This window comes from Chlorocebus sabaeus, chromosome 25, assembly GCF_047675955.1.
Source record: "Chlorocebus sabaeus isolate Y175 chromosome 25, mChlSab1.0.hap1, whole genome shotgun sequence".
Lineage (NCBI taxonomy): Eukaryota > Metazoa > Chordata > Mammalia > Primates > Cercopithecidae > Chlorocebus > Chlorocebus sabaeus.
In genome coordinates, this window is record NC_132928.1 from 78,090,056 (window position 1) to 78,111,979 (window position 21,924).

Below are 21,924 nucleotides of genomic sequence, written 5' to 3' on the forward strand. Positions count from 1 at the left end.
AGCCCATCTATTTTTTTTTGTTTTTTTAAATAGAGATGGGGTTTTGCCATGTTGCCCAGGCTGGTCTCGAACTCCTGGGCTCAAGCAATCCTTCTGCTTCGGCCTCCCAAAGTGCTGGGAATACAGGCATGAACCACCATGCCTGGCCTCCAATGGACTTTTTAATGCATGTCACTGTTCTGAATTAATCCCTGCTATCAGCACTTTTCATATTCTCTTTTCTTATTCCCTCTTGAGGGTAGGTACCACCATGGGCTCTGACATTTACAGAATACACATAAGTCTCCCCTCTGTCTAATCCAGTCCTGATCCTGTCTCCTCTAGGCCCAGTCTAAATCTTCATGCTCTTCACTGGACCCTTTTGATACTCTGAGCTCATTTAAAAGAAAAAGAAAAAAGAAAAAAAAAAAAAAAAGCCTTACATTCCTTTCATTCCTTCCTTTAACTCAAAATTAGTTTCCTTTTATAAGGCTATAGTTTTTGAAATTCACCCCACTCTAATTCCTTCCTTTGGATCTTCTACTGTCATAGAGCCAGGAGGAGGATGTGTGTGTGTGGGGGTGGGTTCCATATGCGTGACCTTTTGTTTCCGTTTCCAAATTTGTCCTAGCAATAGCATCATGCGGTAGACTCATACATACCAGGCTCTCTTCTTCTTACGCTTGTTCCCAGCATGGTGGCCCTGTTGCCTGTGCCTACTTCTGGGATGAGCTAGGATTAAGCAGAGACAACATCCCATGAAGCTCATGTCATGCTAGAATACCAATCTAGGAGATTCTGTTTCTGGAACTCTTGCTGCTCTACTAAGCAGATCCATGCAGAGAGAAGCCTAACGCTGTCTTGGCATTTCTCAGCCTTTCAACCCTGTGGAGTGTCTACTTTGCAACTCACCACCTCCTTCTCCCTTACTCAGAGCCATCAGTGATTATTGGAGACAGCCACAAAACACTGGCAATAAAATCCACTAAATTTTCCAGAGGCCCAGTCTGAGTTGTTCACTCCGTAGCCCTGTGATTTTGGGCGAGTTACTTCTTTGAGACTTAGTGTTTTCATCTGTGAGATGAGGAAAATCGAAGCGTTTTGGTGAGCATCGGATAAAATATCAGGCACCTATGTAAGAGAACATTATAGAGTATGTGTGGTAGGATCCCCAGCTGGGTTTGAGTCTTGGCTTTGCTGGGTGATTGCTATGTGGCACTGGCTGGCTCACTTGTCCTCTGTGGGCTTGGTTCCTATTTGTTAAGATGGAGGGTTAATGATATTTACAATGTGGGTTGTAAAGGGGCTAGGGCAATGCCCAGCATGGAATGGGGGCTGAGTGGATGCTAGAGCCATTTTATCATCATTTTTGTTGTTATATTCATGGCAGGACTTTTTCAGGCAAAATTCATGTATCATCTCATTTAATTTCACTCGGTTCTCAAAAAGTACCCCTTGAGCTGGTTGTATTTATGTTTTTTTTTGTTTTGTTTTGTTTTTCTTTTGAGACAGTTTCACTTTGTTATTCAGGCAGGTGTGCAGTGGTACAATCATAGCTCACTACAACCTTAACCTCCTGGGCTGAAGTGATCTCGCACCTGAGCCTCTCTAGTAGCTGGTACTACAGGTGCATGCCACCCTGCTTGGCTAATTTATTTATCTGTTTATTTTTTGTAGAGATGAGGTCTCACTATGTTGTCCAGGCTGGCCTTAAACTCCAGGGCTCAAGTGATCCTCTCACCTCGACTTCCCAAAATCTTGGGATTACAAGCGTTAGCCACTACTCTCAGCCTGTGTGATACTGTTTTATAGGCCAGGGACCAAATGTTCTCACAGTGAAATTTCTAGAAAAAGATGGAGTTATGATTTAAGCCCAGAAGTTGCCTCATTTAAATTCTATGAACATTTTGTTAGATTATGATAAAGCTAACATGTAGTAAGGGATTCAAGAAGTGTTAATACCAGCCGGGCGCGGTGGCTCACACCTGTAATCCTAGCATTTGGGAGGCCGAGGCAGGCAGATCGCCTGAGGTCAGGGGTTCGAGACCAGCCTGGCCAACATGGCAAAACCCCATCTCTATAGAAAATAGATAAATCAGCCAGATATGGTGGTGCATGCCTGTAATCCCAGCTACTTGGGAGGCAGGAGAATCTCTTGAGCCCAGGAGGCAGAGGTTGCAGTGAGCCAAGATCACTCCACTGTACTCCAGTCTGGGCGACAGAGTGAGACTCTATTTAAAAAAAAAAAAAAAAAAAAAAAGGGTTAATACTAACAAGGCCTACCCAGTTACGAATAATACATGTCCATGTCTTAGGAGAACTTACGTTCTCATTGGAGATAGGGAGCAGATAGATAATGCATCAAAGAGAATTCTTAGTTCACACACAGTAAATGCTGGCACAGATAGTACAAAGTGCTCTGGGAACACAGATGAAGCAATAAACTCCACCTGCACAAGTGGAAGAAGGCCCCATTCTAGAAAGATGGCATTTGAAGCGGCACATGAAGGTTAAGTAGGAGTTTTCCGGGTGGAAAAGGCAGGTCATTCTTGGCAGAAAACCTGATTTCTGCCTCAGAGATATGGTTGGCTGTGAAAGATCCTGACACATTCAAGAAATGGTGAGCAATTCCAGTGGCAGAAACCAAGGTGGGCTGTGAAGGATGGGCGGAGACAGGGATGGGAGATACCTGTTGCTAAGGGCATCTTCACAGGCACATCAGCAATCTCAATTCTATCTCAGAATCATTCGAGGTCTCAAATATTTGTATTTACTTATTTTAAAAAGTTACTCAAGTGTAGTAGAGAGAAGAAGGAAAGAGTAAAACAAGGAATTTGGTCTGTAACTGACTGTGAACAATCAATTGAAATCAATTGAAATAACTCACTACCCTTGGACCAACCAGAGATCTCAGATTTGTAGTAGCCAGAAGGAAATACGCCAATCTTTTCCTTCCTTCCTTCCTTCCTTCCTTCCTTCCTTCCTTCCTTCCTTCCTTCCTTCCTTCCTTCCTTCCTTCCTCCCTCCCTCCCTCCCTCCCTTCCTCCCTTCCTTTCTCTCTTCCTCCCTTCCTTTCATCTCCCCTCCCTTTCATCTCCCCTCCCCTCCCCCTCCCCTCCCTTCCCTTCTTATTCATCTCCATCACTTTGGGCTCTCAAATCTAGTTTAAAAAGGTTTTGATGGGCTAGGCACAGTGGCTCATGTAATCCCAGCACTTTGGGAGGCCAAGGCAGGAGGATCACTTGAGGCCAGAAGTTCCCCTTCCCTTCCCCTTCCCTTCCCCTTTCCCTTTCCCTTCCCCTTCCCCTTCCCTTCCTTTCCCTTCCCTTTTCCACAGGGCCTTGTGCTGTCATCCAGGCTGGAATGCAGTATTGTGATCATGGCTCACTGCAGCCTCAACCTTTCAGACTTAAGCAATCCCTCCACCTTGGCCTCCTGAGTAGCTAGGACTGGAATTTCACACCACCACACTCTGCTAGTTTTGTATTTTTTGTAAAGACAGGGTTTTGTCATGTTGCCCAGGCTAGTCTCGAACTCCTGAGCTCAAGCAATCCACCCACTTTGGCTGCCCAAAATGCTGGGGTTACAGGTGTGAGCAACCTCACCTGGCCACTAATCTTTGCTTTTGATGAAGATGATTTTCTGCTTAGTGGAGAGCTAGCTACAGGGATGTGGTAATCATGTTGTTTTATACATGTTGTTTTAATTTTTATTTTTTTAACTACTCTCATTCTGTTGCCCAGGCTGGAGTGCAGTGGTGTGATCACAGCTCACTGTAGCTTCTAACTCCTGGCCTCAAGTGATTCTCCCACCTCCACCCCCATCTCTGGAGTAGCTGGGATTAGACATGCACTTTCATGCCTAGCTATTTTAAAATATTTTGTAGAGACAAGGTCTGGCTATGTTGCCAGGTTGGTCTCAAATTCCTGGCCCCAGGTGATCCTCCTGCCTTGGCCTCCCAAAGTGCTGGGATTACATGAGCCACTGTGCCTGGCCTATCAAAATATTTTTAAACTACATTTGAGAGCCCAAAGTGATTGAGATGAATAAGGAGTACATTCTACAGACACATCTGAGATGGAAATAATTGATTTTGGTGACTTAGTAGATTTCGAAGGGGTAAGCTTGTCTAGTTTTGGAGACTAGATGGGCAATGCTTTATTGAGTAATGTTTTTTGATAATTCATACTCTCAATTTTTGATGAGCAATCCACAATTTGTTAGTATATAAAAGGACTTTTTAGCTGTATCATAAAAAAAATCTGACCATCTGGACTGGGACTTCAAAATTAAATACTTTTTTTTTTTTTTTAATAATGACTAAAACTCAGAATTTTTATGAATATATATCACTGAAAAGGGCCAGACATGGTGGCTCACTCCTATAATCCTAGCACTTTAGGAGCCTGAGGCAGGAGAATCACTTGAGCCTAGGAGTTTGAAACCAGCTGAGGCAACATAGTCAGACTCTGTCTGTACTGGGAAAAAAAAAAAAGTCAGCCAGGCACAGTGGTGCACACCTATAGTCCCAGCTACTTGGAAGGCTGAGGCAGGAGGATCACTTGAGCCAGGAGTAGGAGGCCGAAGTGTGCTATGATTGCACTACTGCACTCTAGCCTGAGCAACAGAGTAAGACCCTGTCTCACAACAACAACAACAGCAACAACAACAACAACAAAACAACAAGAAGTAGTGTGTCATTGGAAAGAGCCTCCTGCAGAGGGAAATGTTCAGCTGGGTTTGAGGCAGATAAAAAAAATCCATTTGTTTAAATTCCAAACCATTCACTACTTCCGAAAATTTATTTTAGGACACTTAAAATTTATTGATTGCCTTCTCTTAAGATATCTCGGCAGAGGCATTTCCTTTTAATTCATCCACGTTGCTCTTGTTACATTTCCAAAGGAAGTGCTAGAGAGGTAATGCCGAGTCAGGAAACTGGTTCCAGTAACACTGTGGGAGGTAGTGAGGGCAGGGTTTAGTCTCCGAAATAGAGACACCATGAACTTGTTTCACAGGGGGAATTTTTTCTCTCCAATAGCTGAGTTAGAGCAGGCTAAGGTGGCGGGCTGAGATCCTGGTTGGCCCTGGGATGGTAAGAGAAAGCATCCACTCTTGTGATGGAACGGCCTTATGCAAAGTAGAAAAGGTTCGTCAGGACCTGTCTCCAGAAAGGATCAAGCAGAATGCATTGACCAAGAAGATGGAATTTGAACATCTACAGGTTAGTAGGAATCACTGAGAAAGTGGGATATGTTAGATTAATAGATGCAATTAGTTAATTGCCGGAATTATAATATACAGGAAAGACAAGAAGAAAGAAAAATAAGATCTAGAAACAAACGTGATTTACTTTGCTAATTGAGCAAGCTTTTGAAAGCTTTAGAAAGAGTGGGCAGAATAATAGAAGTATTCAATTTTAAATGGATTTACTCTTAATTGTACTTGCTGATATCTAGAAAATGAAAGTTAGGAAAAAAAACTATTAGCAAGAAAAGGCATTTAACTATTGACTTTAAAAAGTCTACCTCACAGCTTACATTATTTAATATGACAAACTATTGTTTCCTCTACAGTGCTGTGTTAATAGCTAATACTTTATATAGCCACCTTCTGAAGCTGTGGAGAGGCTTATAACTTTAACATTTCACGTTGGCATTTAGTTGAACCTAGTTTATCTGGCATAAAGTAGTTGCTCACAATTAATTACTCAAGAACTCAGCTTTGTGTATGTCTGTGGTAGTCAGAAATCTGGGAGTATGTGACCTCATTAAAACCGTGCTTTCCTAGTCATTGCTATTAGTTTAATGCTTTCCTTGAAACACCAGTCACTGAGAGAAATAATAGCTTCTGTTATGGCCATGCACAGCAGTACTGAAAGATTTTGTTTTCACTTTTCAGAAGTATTAGAAAAATTGCCTCCATGTCTGGGTTATCTAAAGGTGAAACTAGTGAATGATTATAATACCTTTTTTTTTTAAATTTAGAAGGGAAATAAAGGAAGGAAGGGGAAAAAAGGAAGGAACGAAGGAGGAAAAAGGAAGGAATGAAGGAAGGAAAGAAGCAATATTAACTATACTAACTGCAGTTGGTACTATTTGTGGAACACTTACTAGATATTTCAGGCTTTAGGATTTGCAAAAATTATCTCATAATATCCCCATTTCATAGAGGGAAAACTGAGGTTCAGGGAGTTTAACTATTCAAGATTAAGAGTAGGAACCAGGATTTAAAATTAATTTTTTAAATTCTAAGAGCATCCCCTAATCACCACAAGATCCTACCTCTCTCATTTTTTTCTTGCAGCTGGATAATGGTAGAAGACATGTCAAATATTTAATCCAGCCAGAGTGCCAAGTTAGATTCAGCTTGGATTTGAAAAACAAAACAAAACAAACAAAAACAAAAAACCCATTGTTTTTCAAGGCCTCAGAGCATAAACTCTGTGTATTACAGGAAAGCTTCTATGCTTAGCTGGAGGTAGGAGAACCTTGCTGTTTTTTTCTGAATTTGCTATGACCTTGGGTAGGTCAACTGACCTCCCTGGGTGATGTTCAGAGCATTATTGATGTTATATAATTTATTTTTATCAATGCCACAAGGTTGGCTACATATGTTTCCTCTCTAATGTATGATTAGGAAAGAGTCATTTAGATTTCAGTAGTTTTATTTTCTTCAAGGTCAGCCAATAATTCAGATACCAAGTTGAATGGAAATGAACTTCTAAATATAGGTCAAATACTTTTATGCATCTCCCTCCCCCATGCCTGAGTTTGATCCACCTACCAGTAAGCTCTCCCAAGCTACTACTCAGTCTCTATTGTTAGTGTGTTACTGACCACGTGTACCAGTCCTGCATTTTGTGTCGAACTGATTAATAATTTTCTTCTGAACCCCTAGTGCATCCCCTATTTTGTCCACATTCTCATAAAGACTCTAGGTGATAAAAATGACAGACTGGGCCGGCTGAGCACGGTGGCTCACGCCTGTCAGCACTTTGGGAGGCCGAGGTGGGCGGATCATGAGGTCAGGAGATCAAGACCATCTGGCGAACATGGTGAAACCCCATCTCTACTAAAAATACAAAACATTAGCCGGGCGTGGTGGCGGGTGCCTGTAGTCCCAGCTACTCGGGAGGCTGAGGCAGGAGAATGGAGTAAACCCGGGAGGCGGAGCTTGCACTGAGCCAAGATGGCACCACTGCACTCCAGCCTGGAAGACAGAGTGAGACTCTGACTCAAAAAAAAAAAAAAAAAAAAAAAAAAAAGACAGGCTGAATATTGCTAGTGTAATATTTCAATTCAGATGTAACATCTCTTAAAGATTGAGTGAATTAATATGATTTTATGTTTCATATTGTATTTGTTATTCTTTGGTAGTTTAATGATTACTCTTCTACATAATGTTTATATATAGTCTTTTATCTGGAACCAATGAGATTTGAGAAACATTATAAAACTGCTATAAATTTCATAAAAACTGTTTCCCCTCCAACCTGAGTGCTTTGTTTTGTTTCCCTTAATTCTGGGATTTTCCATCATTTGCATTATCTAGTTGATGATAGAATAGTTTCATGACACCATAAAGAGACTAACAAGAAATTTTAATTGGCTTGCTTGTCCAACTACTACAAAATTATAAAGACTGCCTTTTTATGTGTGTGTTTTTTTTAATCCACCATATAAAACTTATCTTTATGTCTGTCTTCTCTCTGATACGCTGGGGTTTAAAGTGAGCGACTTTAGCCTCATTAGGAATAAAAGGCATCGTGTTAATGTCTTCCAGATGACCTTTAGTAATTTGAGACAAATTCTCCATTTTTCTAGGCTTGACACTCTATTTTTTTCCCTGCTCTTCTAACTTCTATGGCTTCTGTATTTGACAGTAATAGCCCCACTCCCAACAAACCTGAGCCGTCACATCTCTCTCTTTTGGTTATGGAGTTCAAAATGGGGTTCCTCACCCTTCTAAGAGTCAGGCATTACTTTGTTCTGACTTTGTGAGAAGCGGAAGGCTAGTGAAATGAACTAATAGATCTTCAAAGTGAATTACAAGCTCAGAACAGAGTGTGGGGAGAACCTATTCTGTTTAACCTATTTGTGGGAAGACAGCCGTGACTGCCATTTATTACTTTTAATTCTAATTACAAATAATGTATGCTCACTGAGAGGGTTTGAAAATTTATTTTAAAAAGCCCAAGTCATGGTGGTATGAATGTTTTTGTTCTCTCTTGAGTGCTTAGATTTTCAAGCCCTCTTGGAGCATAGGAATTATTTGCATACATGGATATATATATATGTATATATATGCACACACATATACCCCTATATAATATGTGTATCTATCTATCTATCTATCTGTCTATCTATAGATACACACACACACATATTCTTTTGGTCTTCAGTTTGTTCCTTACCTTAGAATTTTTTTGTTATTAATAAAATAAGATTGTTAACAAAACCTCTGGGCTTAGGTAGTTTCATTGGTGAATTCTACCAAACATTTAAAGAAGAAATAAAACCAGTCTTAGACAGTATAAACTCTTTCAGAAAACAGAGCAGGAGTGAACATTGCCCAACTTATTTTATGAGGCCAAAATTTCCCTGATATTAGAACCAGATACAATCATTAGAAAACTGTAGCTACTATCCCTGATAAATATAAATATTTCTTAAGGAAACATCTGCACATTTAGTTCAGCAATGTATATAAAGGAATGCAAGGCTGGTTTAACATTTGAAAACCAAATGACGTATCAAAACCAGGTTAGGTTGATTCCAGGAAAGTAAGGTCAGCTTAATGTTTAAAAGCCATATAATTTTCGTTATATACATTGTATGTATATATGTATATAATAGATATTATAATGTATACAACATGTATATATACACATTATATAATGTGGGCAATATGTATATAATATGTATATGTACATCATGTAATGTATATAATGTATGTATACAATGTGTGTATATATAATGATTCTCACTAGAGATTATCAGAAAAGCATTTGGTAAACTGTATCACCATTCATGACATAAACTCTTAGGAAACTTAGAAAACTTGCTTACTCTGATAAATGACAATTATAAGAAACCTACCACAAATATCGTTAGATGGTAAAATATTGAAGGTTTGTTCTTTTAAGTTTGGGAATGAGAAAACAATGCCACTATTACCACTCTGTCTTCTATTGAACAATTAATTCCTATATGGTCTAGAAGATAAATATGAAATTGGAGAAGAAATAAAACTGCCATTATTTATGATGATGTGATCGTGTATGTAAAAATTTCAAATACATTAATTAGAAATATAATTTACATAATTACTGAACACAAAATCAATGTGTAAAACCAATGCCATTTCTCTATCAGCAAACAAAAATGTTAAAGATACTTAAAAAATACTATGTTTAAGACAGTATTAAAAACATTAAATAATCTAAGAAGACACTGAGCAGAAACGTGCATGGCCTGTATGCAGAAGCCTATTAAACTTCAGTGAGAGAATCAGAAATGACAGATATATGAACAGATTTACCATGTTTATCGCTTTGAAGTCTGTTATTTCACTTCTCTCCAAACTAATAGATTAGATGCAATTCTAATCAATATCTCAAGGGTGTGGGTGAATGTGTGCATGTGTGCTTTAGTGGGATGTGACAAACTGCCTCTAAACTTCATGTTGGAAGGGCCTAGAGATGATCTGTAAAAAAATCAAAGTGGAAAGAGTTACTATTCCAGGTATCACGACTTATTATAATGCAAGAGTAATGAAGCATTCTAGTATTTGTGCAAGGACACACAAACACACAGTGGAGTAGAGAACCACCTACCAGACTCTCATGTGTATAGACAGTTAATGAATGACAAAAGTGGCACTGAAAAGCAGCTTAATACAGCCTTTTAAATAAATGGGATGGGGTCAACTGGGTAATCATATGAAAAAGATGATGAAACTTAATATCCGTCTCATAAACACAAAATTCCTTCCTAGGATGATTATAAATGTTAATGTGAAAGATAAAATAACAAAGCTTCTGGAAGATAATATAGGAGGAATCTTGTTGCTTGTGGAGTAGGCAAAAACTTCTTAAATAGGACAATATCTTGGCTATAGAGGAAAAGACTGATAATTTGGAGTATATTGAAAGTAAATGGGCTGGGTATGGTGGCTCACACATGTAATCCCAGCGCTTTGGGGTGCTGAGGTGGGAGTATCTCCTGAGCTCAGAAGGTTGAGGCTGCATTGAGCTGTGATCATATCACAGCACTCAAGACTGGGTGACAGAGCAAGACCTTGTTTCAAAAAAAAAAAAAAAATCATCAAAAGAAATTATGAAGAAAGAAAAAGTGACTGGGCGCGGTGGCTCACGCCTGAAATCCCAGCACTTTGGGAGGCAGAGGCGGGTGGATCACAAGGTCAGGAGTTTGAGACCAGCCTGACCAATATGGTGAAACCCTGTCTCTACTAAAAATACGAAAATTAGCCAGGTGCGGTGGCAGGTGCCTGTAATCCCAGCTACTCGGGAGGCTGAGGCAGGAGAATCGCTTGAACCTGCCTGGGAGGCGGAGCTTGCAGTGAGCCGAGAGAGATCCTGCCACTGCACTCCAGCCTGGGTGACAGAGCAAGACTCCATCTCAAAAAAAGAAAGCAAAAGCTAGTTATGGAACGAATCACATTTTCTGTTTTATATGTTGATTTTGGTAAATGGCATTTTTTTTCTTAAAAATTATGTTTTATCTAATATTTTAAAATTTTAGTGTAAAGTTATTCTAGTATCTTTACCACTTTAAAGCCTGTAGGATCAATATTATGTTTCCTTTTTCATTTCTGACATCAGTTATTTGTATCTCTACTTGATTATACTTGCTAAAGTTTTTAATGTTATTAGCTTTTTCAGAAGGCTTCTTTGGAGGCTATTTATTAACACTTAAATCTGTTTCCTTCTTTCTCCCTTCTTTGGACTAAATTGCTGGATCTTTTTCTCTCCTGAATTCCTTAGATGGATATTTAACACACTGATTTTTGTAGCCTTTTATCTTTTTAATATGTGCATTTAAACCTAAAGATTTCTCTCTAAACATGATTAACTGTATCTCTAAATTAAGGCAAATATTTATATATCCTTCATTTAAAAATATTTAAAAATTTTGACTATGTTGTCTTTTTTGAATAATGTGTGATTTAGAAATTTATTGCTTGATGTCCAAACACAGAGACTTTGTTTTATCTTCTTTTATTATTTCTAATTTAATTGCATTATATTAAGAAAACATACTCTTCATTTCAGTACGTTGCCATTTATTGAGATTTACCATAGCCCAAGATGTGCTCAGCTTTCATCAGTGTGCTGTGTATGCTTGAAAAGAATGTCTTAGGTTAAATGTTCTGCTTAAGTCCATTAGGCAAATTGCTGATTGTATTGTTCAGATCTTCCATATCCTTACTTGTGTCTTTTCACTGTAGCAGCTATTGAGAAAGTTATTGCTACTATGTTTGTGGACATGTTTTTTTTCTCCTTATAGCTCTGCCAATTTTTGCTATATGTGCTTTGAAGCCATGTTATTTGAAGCACACGTATTTAGAATTATTTATTTTCCTTATGAATTACATTTTTATCAATAGAATACTTCCACTTTGTTTCTTATGATGCTTTTTGCTGTGAAATATCTGTTATTAATATAGCTATACTTGCCTTCTTTAGTTTAAAATTTGCATGTTATGTCTTTTTACTTTCCAGTAATCTTAATCATTTTTATACCTTTTTATTTGTATCTTCAATAAAGAGCATAGGTTTGGAACTCATTTTTTATCTTGTCTGACAGTCTTGTTTTTTACTGAAGTATAACTAAGTCCATTTACATTTAATACAATTGTTTAAATGCTTGGATTTAAAGTACTATTTTATTGTACATTTTCTATTTGTCTTATCTGTGCTATAGTCCTTTTCCTTTTGTGTCATTTGGATTTATCAGTTATGCTTTACTATTTAATTGTTCTCTCTGGTAGTTTGAAAACTGTAATTTTACCAACTATCTTTTTTTATTATTATTATTTTATTATTGATGCAAGTTCTCATTCTGTCACCCGTGGTGGAGTGCGGTGGCATAATCATAGCTCACTGCAGCCTTGAACTCCTGGGCTCAAGCCATCCTCCCACCTCAGCCTCCTAAGTAGCTAGGACTACACTACAGGGGTGTGTCACCATGCCAAGATAATTTTTATGTTTATTTTTAAATTTCTAAATTTTTTTGTAAAGGTGGGATTTTACTATCTTGCCCACCACGCCAAGATAATTTTTATGTTTATTTTTAAATTTCTAAATTTTTTTTGTAAAGGTGAGATTTTACTATCTTGCCCAGGCTGGTCTTGAACTCCTGGGCTCAAGCAGTCCCTTTGGCCTTGGCCTCCCAAAGTGCTGAGATTACAGGCCTGAGCCACCACACCTAGGCTTATCTTTTAAAATCGCATACATTTTTGCCTTTTTTATTTTTTGTTTTGGTACCTTCACCTATTTCCTGACAAATTAAGCAACCTTAAGACCTGTTTCCAGACAAATTAAGCAACCTTGAGATTCTCTAACTTAATAAATTTTGCTTCCAAGTTACACGTTGTTATTTTACTTTAATTATCTTTCTATATTATCTCCACAAGACATTAATACTGTTTCTGTTTGGTATTTATTTAATCTTTACTCTTTGCTCTTTCTTTCTGCATCTTCAGGAATCTGTTTGGGATTATTTTCTTTCAGCCCAAAGAGCATCTTTTTGTATTTCCTTTAGTGCAAGCCTGCTAGGTGACAAATTCTTTAGTGTTTTTTGTCTTAAAATAGATTTCTTTCATTTTCTTCTTGAAAAATATTTTTACAAGGTGTAGAATTCTAGTAGGCAGTTTAAAAAAGATCATTCCACTATCTTCTAGCTTTCAATGATGCTAGCTTCTTAACAAAAATTATCTATCTATTGATTCTTTGAAGGTAATCTATTTGTGGCTGCTTTTAAGATGTTATTTTTAGCTCTTTTATAGCAGTTTTACTATATTCACCCATTTATAGGATTTATAGGGCTTTGAAATCAGTAGTAGTTTGATACTTTCTTTCATTTTACATTTTCAGGAATGATCTCTCTATAGATAATGCTTCCATGTTATTCTCTTTATGATTTTTTTTGGGGACTCCAATTATACATAGGTTAGAGTTCTTCACTGTATCTTTTATCCTCTTATTTTCTCTGCAATATTTCCCATCCTTTTGACTCTGTTTCTTCATTCGGAATTGTTTCTTTTTATCCCTCTTTGAATGCACTAATTTTTTATTCAGCTGCTTGTAATCTACCATTAAGTAGATCTGTTGAGGTTTTAATTTTGGTTATTTATCAGTTCTAGAATTGCTCAGTTTTTAAAATTATTTCTAGTTATCTGTTGGCATTCTTTCTTTTTTAAAATTTAAATCAGAGTCTCATTTTGTTTCCCAGTCTGAAGTGCAGTGGTGCGATCATAGCTCACTGCAGCCTCAACCTCCTGGGCTCAAGTGATCGTCTAGACTCAGCCTCCCAAGTAGCTGGCACTACAGGTGTGGACCACCATACCTGGCTAGTTTTTAAATTTTTTGTAGAGATGGGGTCTCTCTATGTTATCTAGAGGGGTCTCAAACTGCTGGACTCAAGCAGTCCTCCCAACTCGACCTCCCAAAAGTGCTGGCATGACTAAATTTTTGTTTTTAGTACTTTCACCTATTTCCTGAGAAATTAAGCAAACTTAAGACCTGTTTACAGACAAATTAAGCAACCTTGAGAGTCCCTAACTTAATAAATTTCACGTGGTGGCGTGGTGTGGTGACGCACCCCTGTAGTGTAGTCCTAACTATTTAGGAGGCTGAGGTGGGAGGATGGCTTGAGCCCAGGAATTCAAGGCTAGCATGACTGGCATGAGCCACCACTCCTTGCTGAAGTTCTCTATTTTGTCTTTTATCTTCTTGGAGAGATTTAACATAGCTATTTTAAAATGTGTGTCTGATAATAATCTAGGATCTTTGCGTGTCTTTTTCTGTTTCTATTGATTTTTGTTTATTTTTTATTTATGTCTCCATTTTCTATTTTTTTAAAATTTTATACTGTGCAGATGCTTAGTTTGATCTCATCTTTTCCCAGATAGGATTTATGTTTGCTTTTGCCAGGGACCTGGGGCACTAACATTCCAAGATCACCTTGAGGTATGTTCAAAGATTTAGATGCTTTAAAGTTGAATTTTAGCCCTGAAAATGTTCAACCTGCCTACTTCTAGTTTACCTTTGTTACTACTGTGATGGAATTTTAGATCCTAACCCCAAGTAGAGGTGTTAGTAGGGCCAGTCTCCCTTAGAGATCAGGGTCCTCCAGTCCCTTTCCCCTGATAATGCGCCCACAAACTCTCACAGGAATCCTGTGAAGTGTTGAGGGGTGGGGGCAAAAGGACCCCCCATGAGCCAACCTCCACTCCCTAGGTCTGTGTTCTCCCCTGAATCCTGGCTTGCTGATTTTTTCTTGATTTAATATTCCCTTTCCTCTTCCCTCTTCCCTTTAAGATATAAGATATATATAAACTCACATTTATGTGTTCCTATATATATATACACACACACACACACACACACTACCTCATTATATAATTATACATTATGTGGCCATTAGCGCATGTATTATTATTATTAATTTCTTTTTTTTGAGACAGAGTTTCGCTCTTATTGCCCAGGCTGGAGTGCAATGGCACGATCTTGGCTCACTGCAAACCCCGCCTCCCAGGTTCAAACGATTCTCCTGCTTGAACCTCCTGAGTAAGTGAGATTACAGGCGCCAGCCCCCACACCCAGCTAATTTTTGTGTTTAGAGTAGAGATGGGGCTTCACCATGTTGGCCAGGCTGGTCTTCAACTTCTGACCTCAGGTGATCCATCTGCCTCAGCCTCCCAAAGTGGTGGGATTACAGGTGTGAGCCACTGCCCCCGGCCTCATGTATTATTTTTACAATATACAATTTACAGCCAAATACTTACACTTGACAACATACCATACACATATTTTACATGGCATTCAATGAGGTGTGATTTTAGTGGCTCTTGATTGTCCCACTATAGGTACACAATAAAAATTTTTTTCTTACTGCTATTTTTGGAAATTCTACTTTTTTTCTTTTTAAAGAATGCAGTAACGTTGGAATAAATATATTCTAGTACATAAATATTTGTGCATATCACTGATACATTTTCACCATAGAGAAGACGTCTATGAGTGGAATTGGTAATTCGAAATGGGTGGGTTGACTGGGCTCAGTGGCTCACACCTGTAATCCCAGCACTTTGGGAGGCTGAGGCAGGTGGATCACCTGAGGTCAGGAGTTCAAGACCAGCCTGGCCAACATGATGAAACCCCGTCTCTACCAAAAATACAAAAATTAGCTGGGTATGGTGGTGCATGCCTATAATCCCAGCTACTTGGGAGGCTGAGGCAGGAGAATCAATCCAACTTGGGAGGCAGAGTTTGCAGTGAGCCGAGATTATGCCACTCTACTTGAGCCTGGGTGGCAGAGCAGGACTCCATCTCAAAAAAAAAATAGGTTTTTAAATTATTTTGATATTAAATTTCTCTGTAGAAAGTTTGTGCCAATTTGTATTTCGCTGGTAGTAATGTTAGTGCTTCTTTTAAACACAGCTAAGAAAACACTCTTTTGTCATTTGTATTTTATTTTGGGGTGGGAGTGGACAGAATTTTGCTCTGACACCCAGGCTGAAGTACAGTGGTGTGATCACAGCTCACTGCAGCCTCAAACGCCTGGGCTCAAGTAAATTTCCCACTTTGTCCTCCCAAAGTGCTTGGATTACAGGTGGGAATCATAGTGCCTGGCCTATTTGTGAACATTTCAGAGATCTCAGTCCATCCTGGGGTTTACTCTTTTGATGTTATCTTATTATTCTTTTACATTTGTCATTTTTATATACATTTTCTTTTTTAAAAAATAAACCCTTTTATTTAAAAACCAACCGTAGATGCTTTGGGCAGTCACATGTATGGGTTCCATGCAGAGCTGTTTTAATGGTTATGTTATAGTGTTGTGTGAAGATTGTGGCAGAAATAGAAATTACAAGTGTGAAGATGATGCAGTTATTTTAAAAGTCTGTATTATTTATAAAAGCACGTGCACTATGATTACATCTACATAAAACATTCAAAGAAAATTTAGAAAATAGGCTGAGCGCGGTGGCTCACACCTGTCATCCCAGCACTTTGGGAGGTGAGTGGATCGCTTGAGGTCAGGAGTTTGAGACCAGCCTGGACAACATGGTGAAACCTCATCTCTACTATAAATAAAAAAGTTAACTGGGCCTGGTGCACACTCCTGTAATTCCAGCTACTCAGGAAGCTGAGGCAGAAGAATCCCTTGAATGAGCCAAGATCACACCACTGCACTCCAGCCTGGGTGACAGACTGAGACTCCATCTCAAAAGAAAAGAAAATTTAGAAAATATACACAGTGGATGCTGTTATATTGTGGTACTGATTAGTTATTGTTTTTCTTATCTCCCTACTTCATAACAATTCTATAGGGTTGTGCTATTATTTTTTAATAATTAAATGATTAACACAAACCCAGATATTGAGAGTTCAATTCAGACTACTGTCAGTAGATCTACTTTTTATCCAGCCAGTCAGTTATCTTATAAATGGTTCAAATGAGTAAAAATAGATAAATAAATGGACATCTTAATTGGGCACAGTGGCTCACACCTGGAATACCAACACTTTGGGAGGCTGAGGTGGGAGGATCACTTGAGCTCAAGAGTTTGAGACCAGCCTGGGCAACATAGCAAGACTCCATCTCTACAAAAAAATTAGCCAGACATGATGGCACTCACCTGTAGTCCCAGCTACTTGGGAGGCTGAGGTGGTAGGAGTGCTTGAACTAAGGAATTGAAGCGTGCAATGACCTGTGATCACACCACTGCACTTCAGCCTAGGCCACAGAATGAAATCCCATCTCTTTAGGTAATTAAATAAATAAGGCCTTTTCATTATTTCCCTAATAGTAATAATGTGTTTATTGTTTCCTAGTCCAAAAAGTATTTACAATGATTAGGAAGAAAAGATATAATACAAAAATAAAAATGTGCTATTTCAGTGAAAAGATTAAAGAAAAAAAGACAAGACAACACTGAAGTGGAACCAGGAATGAGACTAATCAAAAACATATATTCCAGAGTCTCCAAATATGTGGCAGGTGGGCCATGTATGAATTTCACTGTGTTTTTTTAATAGCCAAAATGAAAAGCACATCTGATCAACACAATTTATATTGTCCCTGAGATTAAAAAAAATAAAACACAAATGGCCAGACGCAGTGGCTCACACCTGTAATCCCAGCGCTTTGAGAGGCTGAGGCGGGTGGATCATGAGGTCAAGAGATCGAGATCTTCCTAGCTAATGTGGTGAAACCCCGTCTTTACTAAAAATACAAAACTTAGCTGGGCGTGGTGGCACGTGCCTGTAGTCCCAGCTAATCTGGAGGCTGAGGCAGGAGAATCACTTGAACCCAGGACGCGGAGACTCCATCTCCATCTCAAACAAACAAGAAAACACAAACTCAAATTACCATCCAACTATTTAGTTCTTTAGACAGAGCTGTGAAATTCTAAGATCAGGAATAAATGTGTCTTCAGAGCCCTCCTACACAAAATATTGTGTAATGGGATGGGCATTTTCAGCAGTCTTCTGTAGACTTGGGAATCTTGTCTCCGAGATCACATCCAAGCATAGTTCAGTTGAGGCAATTCTTTTTGAGGTCAGTAGGACAAGGTGTAGAGCCCTCTGCTGGCCTGAGATAGATTTATCTACATAATCTAGGGATAGATTTGATTTGATTTGATTTTGTTTTGTTTTGCTTTGTTTTTGAGACAGGGTTTCACTGTGTCGCCCAGGCTGGGGTACACTGGTGCAATCACAGCTCACTGCAACCTCGACCTCCTGGGCTCGTGCAGTCCTTCTGCCTCAGCCTCGAGTAGCTGGGACCACAGGAGTGTGCCACCATGCTTGGCTACTTTTTTTATCTAAAAATTTGTTTTCTGTAGAGATAGGGTCTTGCTCTCTTGTCTTGGCTGGTCTCCAACTCCTGGGCTCAAGTGATCCTCCTGCCTCGGCCTTCCAAAGTGCTGGAATTACAAGCGTGGGCCACCACACCTGACCAGGATAGGTTTTAGAGTGGTTATAAAGACATCAGTGAGCTGCGTACTTCGAGGCAATTTTTATTTTTAATGTTTTTTCCCCCTTCATGCAAACTGGTATCAGATGGGAGATTGTACTTTATGGAATATCTGAGATATAGTTACCCTATTTTGCTACTTAAATATGGGTCTGCTGGCCTTGATAGACAATTGAGCTGGGGCAGTGCTGATCGTTTCTTATTAAGAGAGGAACCTGAACTCAGATTAATTCCCACACAGATGGACGTCCTATCTCTACTCACAGAGAAGCCAACCATAGAATGAGAATAGCAGCAATTCCTCTCAGACAGTCATAATCTAGGTTCTGCATTAATATACAGTCCGCCCTCCATGCCGACGAGAACCCGCGGACATGGCGAACCAGATTATCAAGTGCAAGGCTGCAGTTGCCTGGGAGGCTGGAAAGCCTCTCTCCATAGAGGAGATAGAGGTGGCACCCCCAAAGGCTCATGAAGTTCGAATCAAGATCTTTGCCACTGCAGTTTGCCACACCGACACCTATACCCTGAGCGGAGCTGATCCTGAGGGTTGTTTTCCAGTGATCTTGGGACATGAAGGTGCTGGGATTGTGGAAAAGTGTTGATGAGGGAGTTACTAAGCTGAAGGCGGGTGATAACTGTCATCCCACTTTACATCCCACAGTGTGGAGAATGCAAATTTTGTCTAAATCCTAAAACTAACCTTTGCCAGAAGATAAGAGTCACTCAAGGGAAAGGATTAATGCCAGATGGTACCAGCAGATTTACTTGCAAAAGAGAGACAATTTTACATTACATGGGAACCAGCACATTTTCTGAATGCACAGTTGTGGCTGATATCTCTGTTGCTAAAATAGATTCTTTAGCACCTTTGGATAAAGTCTGCCTTCTAGGTTGTGGCATTTCAGCTGGTTGTGCTGCTGCTGTGAACACAGCCAAGGTGGAGCCTGGCTCTGTTTGTGCCATCTTTGGCCTGGGAGGAGTTGGATTGGCAGTTATGGGTGGTAAAGTGGCTGGTGCATCCCGGAATCATTGGTGTGGACATCAATCAAGATAAATTTCCAAGGGCCAACGAGTTTGGAGCCACTGAATGTATTAACCCTCAGGATTTTATAAACCCATCCAAGAAGTACTCACTGAGATGACTGATGTAGGAATGGACTCTTCCTTTGAATGTATTAGGAATAAATACATTAGAGCAGCACTTGAGGCATGTCACAAGGGCTGGGACATCAGCATAGTGGTTGGAGTCGCTGCTTCAGGTGAAGAAATTGCCGCTCGTCCATTCCAGCTGGTAACAGGTCGCACATGGAAAGGCATTGCCTTTAGAGGATGAAAGACTGTAGAAAGTGTCCCAAAGTTGGTGTCTGAATATATGTCCCAAAAAGATAAAAGTTGATGAATTTGTGACTCACGATCTGTCTTTTGATGAAATTAACGAAGCCTTTGAACGGATGCATTCTGGAAAGAGCATTCAAACTGTTGTCAAGATTTAATTCAAAAGAGAAAAACAATGTCCATCCTGTCGTAATGCGACGGGAGCAGCCTAACAGGCAGGGAGAAGCGCCTCCTAGACCTTCAGCAGTTAATCCAGAGAACGGTGTGATGTGTGTCATTCATGAATCTCTGTAATCAGGGACAAGGATAGTTCAGTCATGGACCTGTTTTCTGGACTCTTCTCCACATGAATAATTGGCAGCTCATTAAGGAATATTTTAACATAATAAAATTAATTTCTGCAAAAAATATTACAGACCATTGGACAATGAAATTTTCTTGCATATGAAAGAACCAGAAAAAATATTGATCTGAAATATTTTAAGGTGGGAACCAAACCCTCAACTTACCTGTGAAAATCTCAATAAAGCACTCTTAGAATGCCTACCTTTGAGCATTGTTATTTTATTTTCTAGTGGACACACTATGATAAATTATTTGTGGATTATAGCTCTGAGTTATTTTAGGTGTTGTTATTTATAACCTCATGAAAAGAAGGGGAAATAGCTGCTAAAAGTAACTTTTCTTTTTCTTAAGCTAGCAGGCCTGTAGCCTACTTACACCACTTTTAGGTTGTGATTTTAAAGTTTCTCATATACCTATGGTAGAAAGCTTGTATTTGTTTTCTTTAATAGGAAGACATAATGTCATTCAGCAAAAGCCAAACCAGACCTTAAGAATTTAAGGATGTGGAATGGAGCCACGAAAATGCATCCCTGCCTTAACTCAAAAATAAAACTGTGATTTGCTCTGTTAAACAATTCTTATCCATCCTGACCTTGTCCTTAATACTCACAGTATGTTGATTATTTATACTTGACATTCCTGAGAGAACCGGGGAATATAGGGTATGGTAACTGGTAGCTAGAAACTCATATACCCTATTTGGGAAAATAACAAATACATTCGTGAAATGTTACACACACACACACAAAAGACATTTATGGATGGTTGAGGAAATACCACAGGGCAATTGTTAATTGAATGCAAAACCTGTTGACAGACAGCACAAATGCCAAGAAAACTCAGTTTGCTCAACTACTTATAGTCATACAAAGAGCACAGAAAGATTTAGTGCTGGTTATGTAGAGATGATGTGTACATGAGATAATGATTTTCAATTCCTCTGAAAAGGATTGTTTTAAACAAAAAAAGTATGACCATTGTAATCAAACACAGATTTTTCAAAGTCAAAACAAATACTATTCATGGCATATGACATTTGAATATCACCATGTAATTTTTGTAGTTCTTTTCACATGTCATTTACTCTTGCCTCATACAAGCTCCCCCAAAAAGACAAGGGATACATTTTTCCTGATTTACCGATGAGAATATTGAGGCTCCACAAAGTGATGAGATTTGCTTAGGGGGAGCGATGAATATATCCTAGGAATTTTACCTACTCCATGTTTTTTCTTTAAATAGTTAATTATCGATAGGTTTAGACATAACAGATAACCTGATACCTTCATTTTCTATATGGTACCCACAAAGTTTCCTTATGGTACTTTGCTAAACAAATGAAGAAAATGAGATTAGCAGCTGCAGCCTCTGCCTGTATTGACCAGCCATCTCTTTTATTTATTTTTGATAAATGTGATAACTCAGTAGGCATCAAGTGGCTTTTTTTTTTTTTTTGACATGGCATCTCGCTCTGTCACCCAGGCTAGAGCACAGTAGCCTGATCTTGGCTCACTGCAAACTCTGCCTGCCAGGTTCAAATGATTCTCCCACCTCAGCTTCCCGAGTAGCTGGGATTACAGGCGTGCGCCACCATGCCCAGCTAATTTTTGTATTTTTAGTAGAGATGGGGTTTCACCATGTTGGCCAGGCTGGTCTTGAACTCCCTATCTCAGGTGATCTGCCCGCCTTGGCCTCCCAAAGTGTTGGGATTACAGGCATGAGCTACCACGCCCGGCCTCGGATGGCTTTTGTGTAGTCATCATAGCACTGTCCAGAGCTAGGGGACATTTACAAGACCCATGTACACCCTTCTCATCCTGAAGGAGTTTGCAGTCAATTCGAGGAAATGTGATATACACTCAGGACTAGGTGGCAAGCCACCGTTTTGGATAGTAGACATCAAGTGTCGAAATGTGGGGTGGCAGGTGTGCTGAGTTAGCTGTCTGATTCAGGAGTGGCCTTTCAGCAGACCCTTTCAGGGCCTGATTCAGGTGAAATGGGACTTCAACTAGATTTTTAAATGATTGATTAG

General features: G+C 39.2%; 1 protein-coding gene and 1 pseudogene across 2 annotated transcripts in view; both read left to right on the top strand.

Annotated features, from left to right (window-relative positions):
- Positions 1 to 21,924, top strand: part of FMN2 (formin 2) — a 399,785-nt gene that overhangs the window by 61,886 nt on the left and 315,975 nt on the right. The gene's annotated exons all lie outside the window — the stretch shown is intronic.
- LOC103230831 (alcohol dehydrogenase class-3 pseudogene) lies at positions 18,549 to 20,033 on the top strand (annotated as a pseudogene).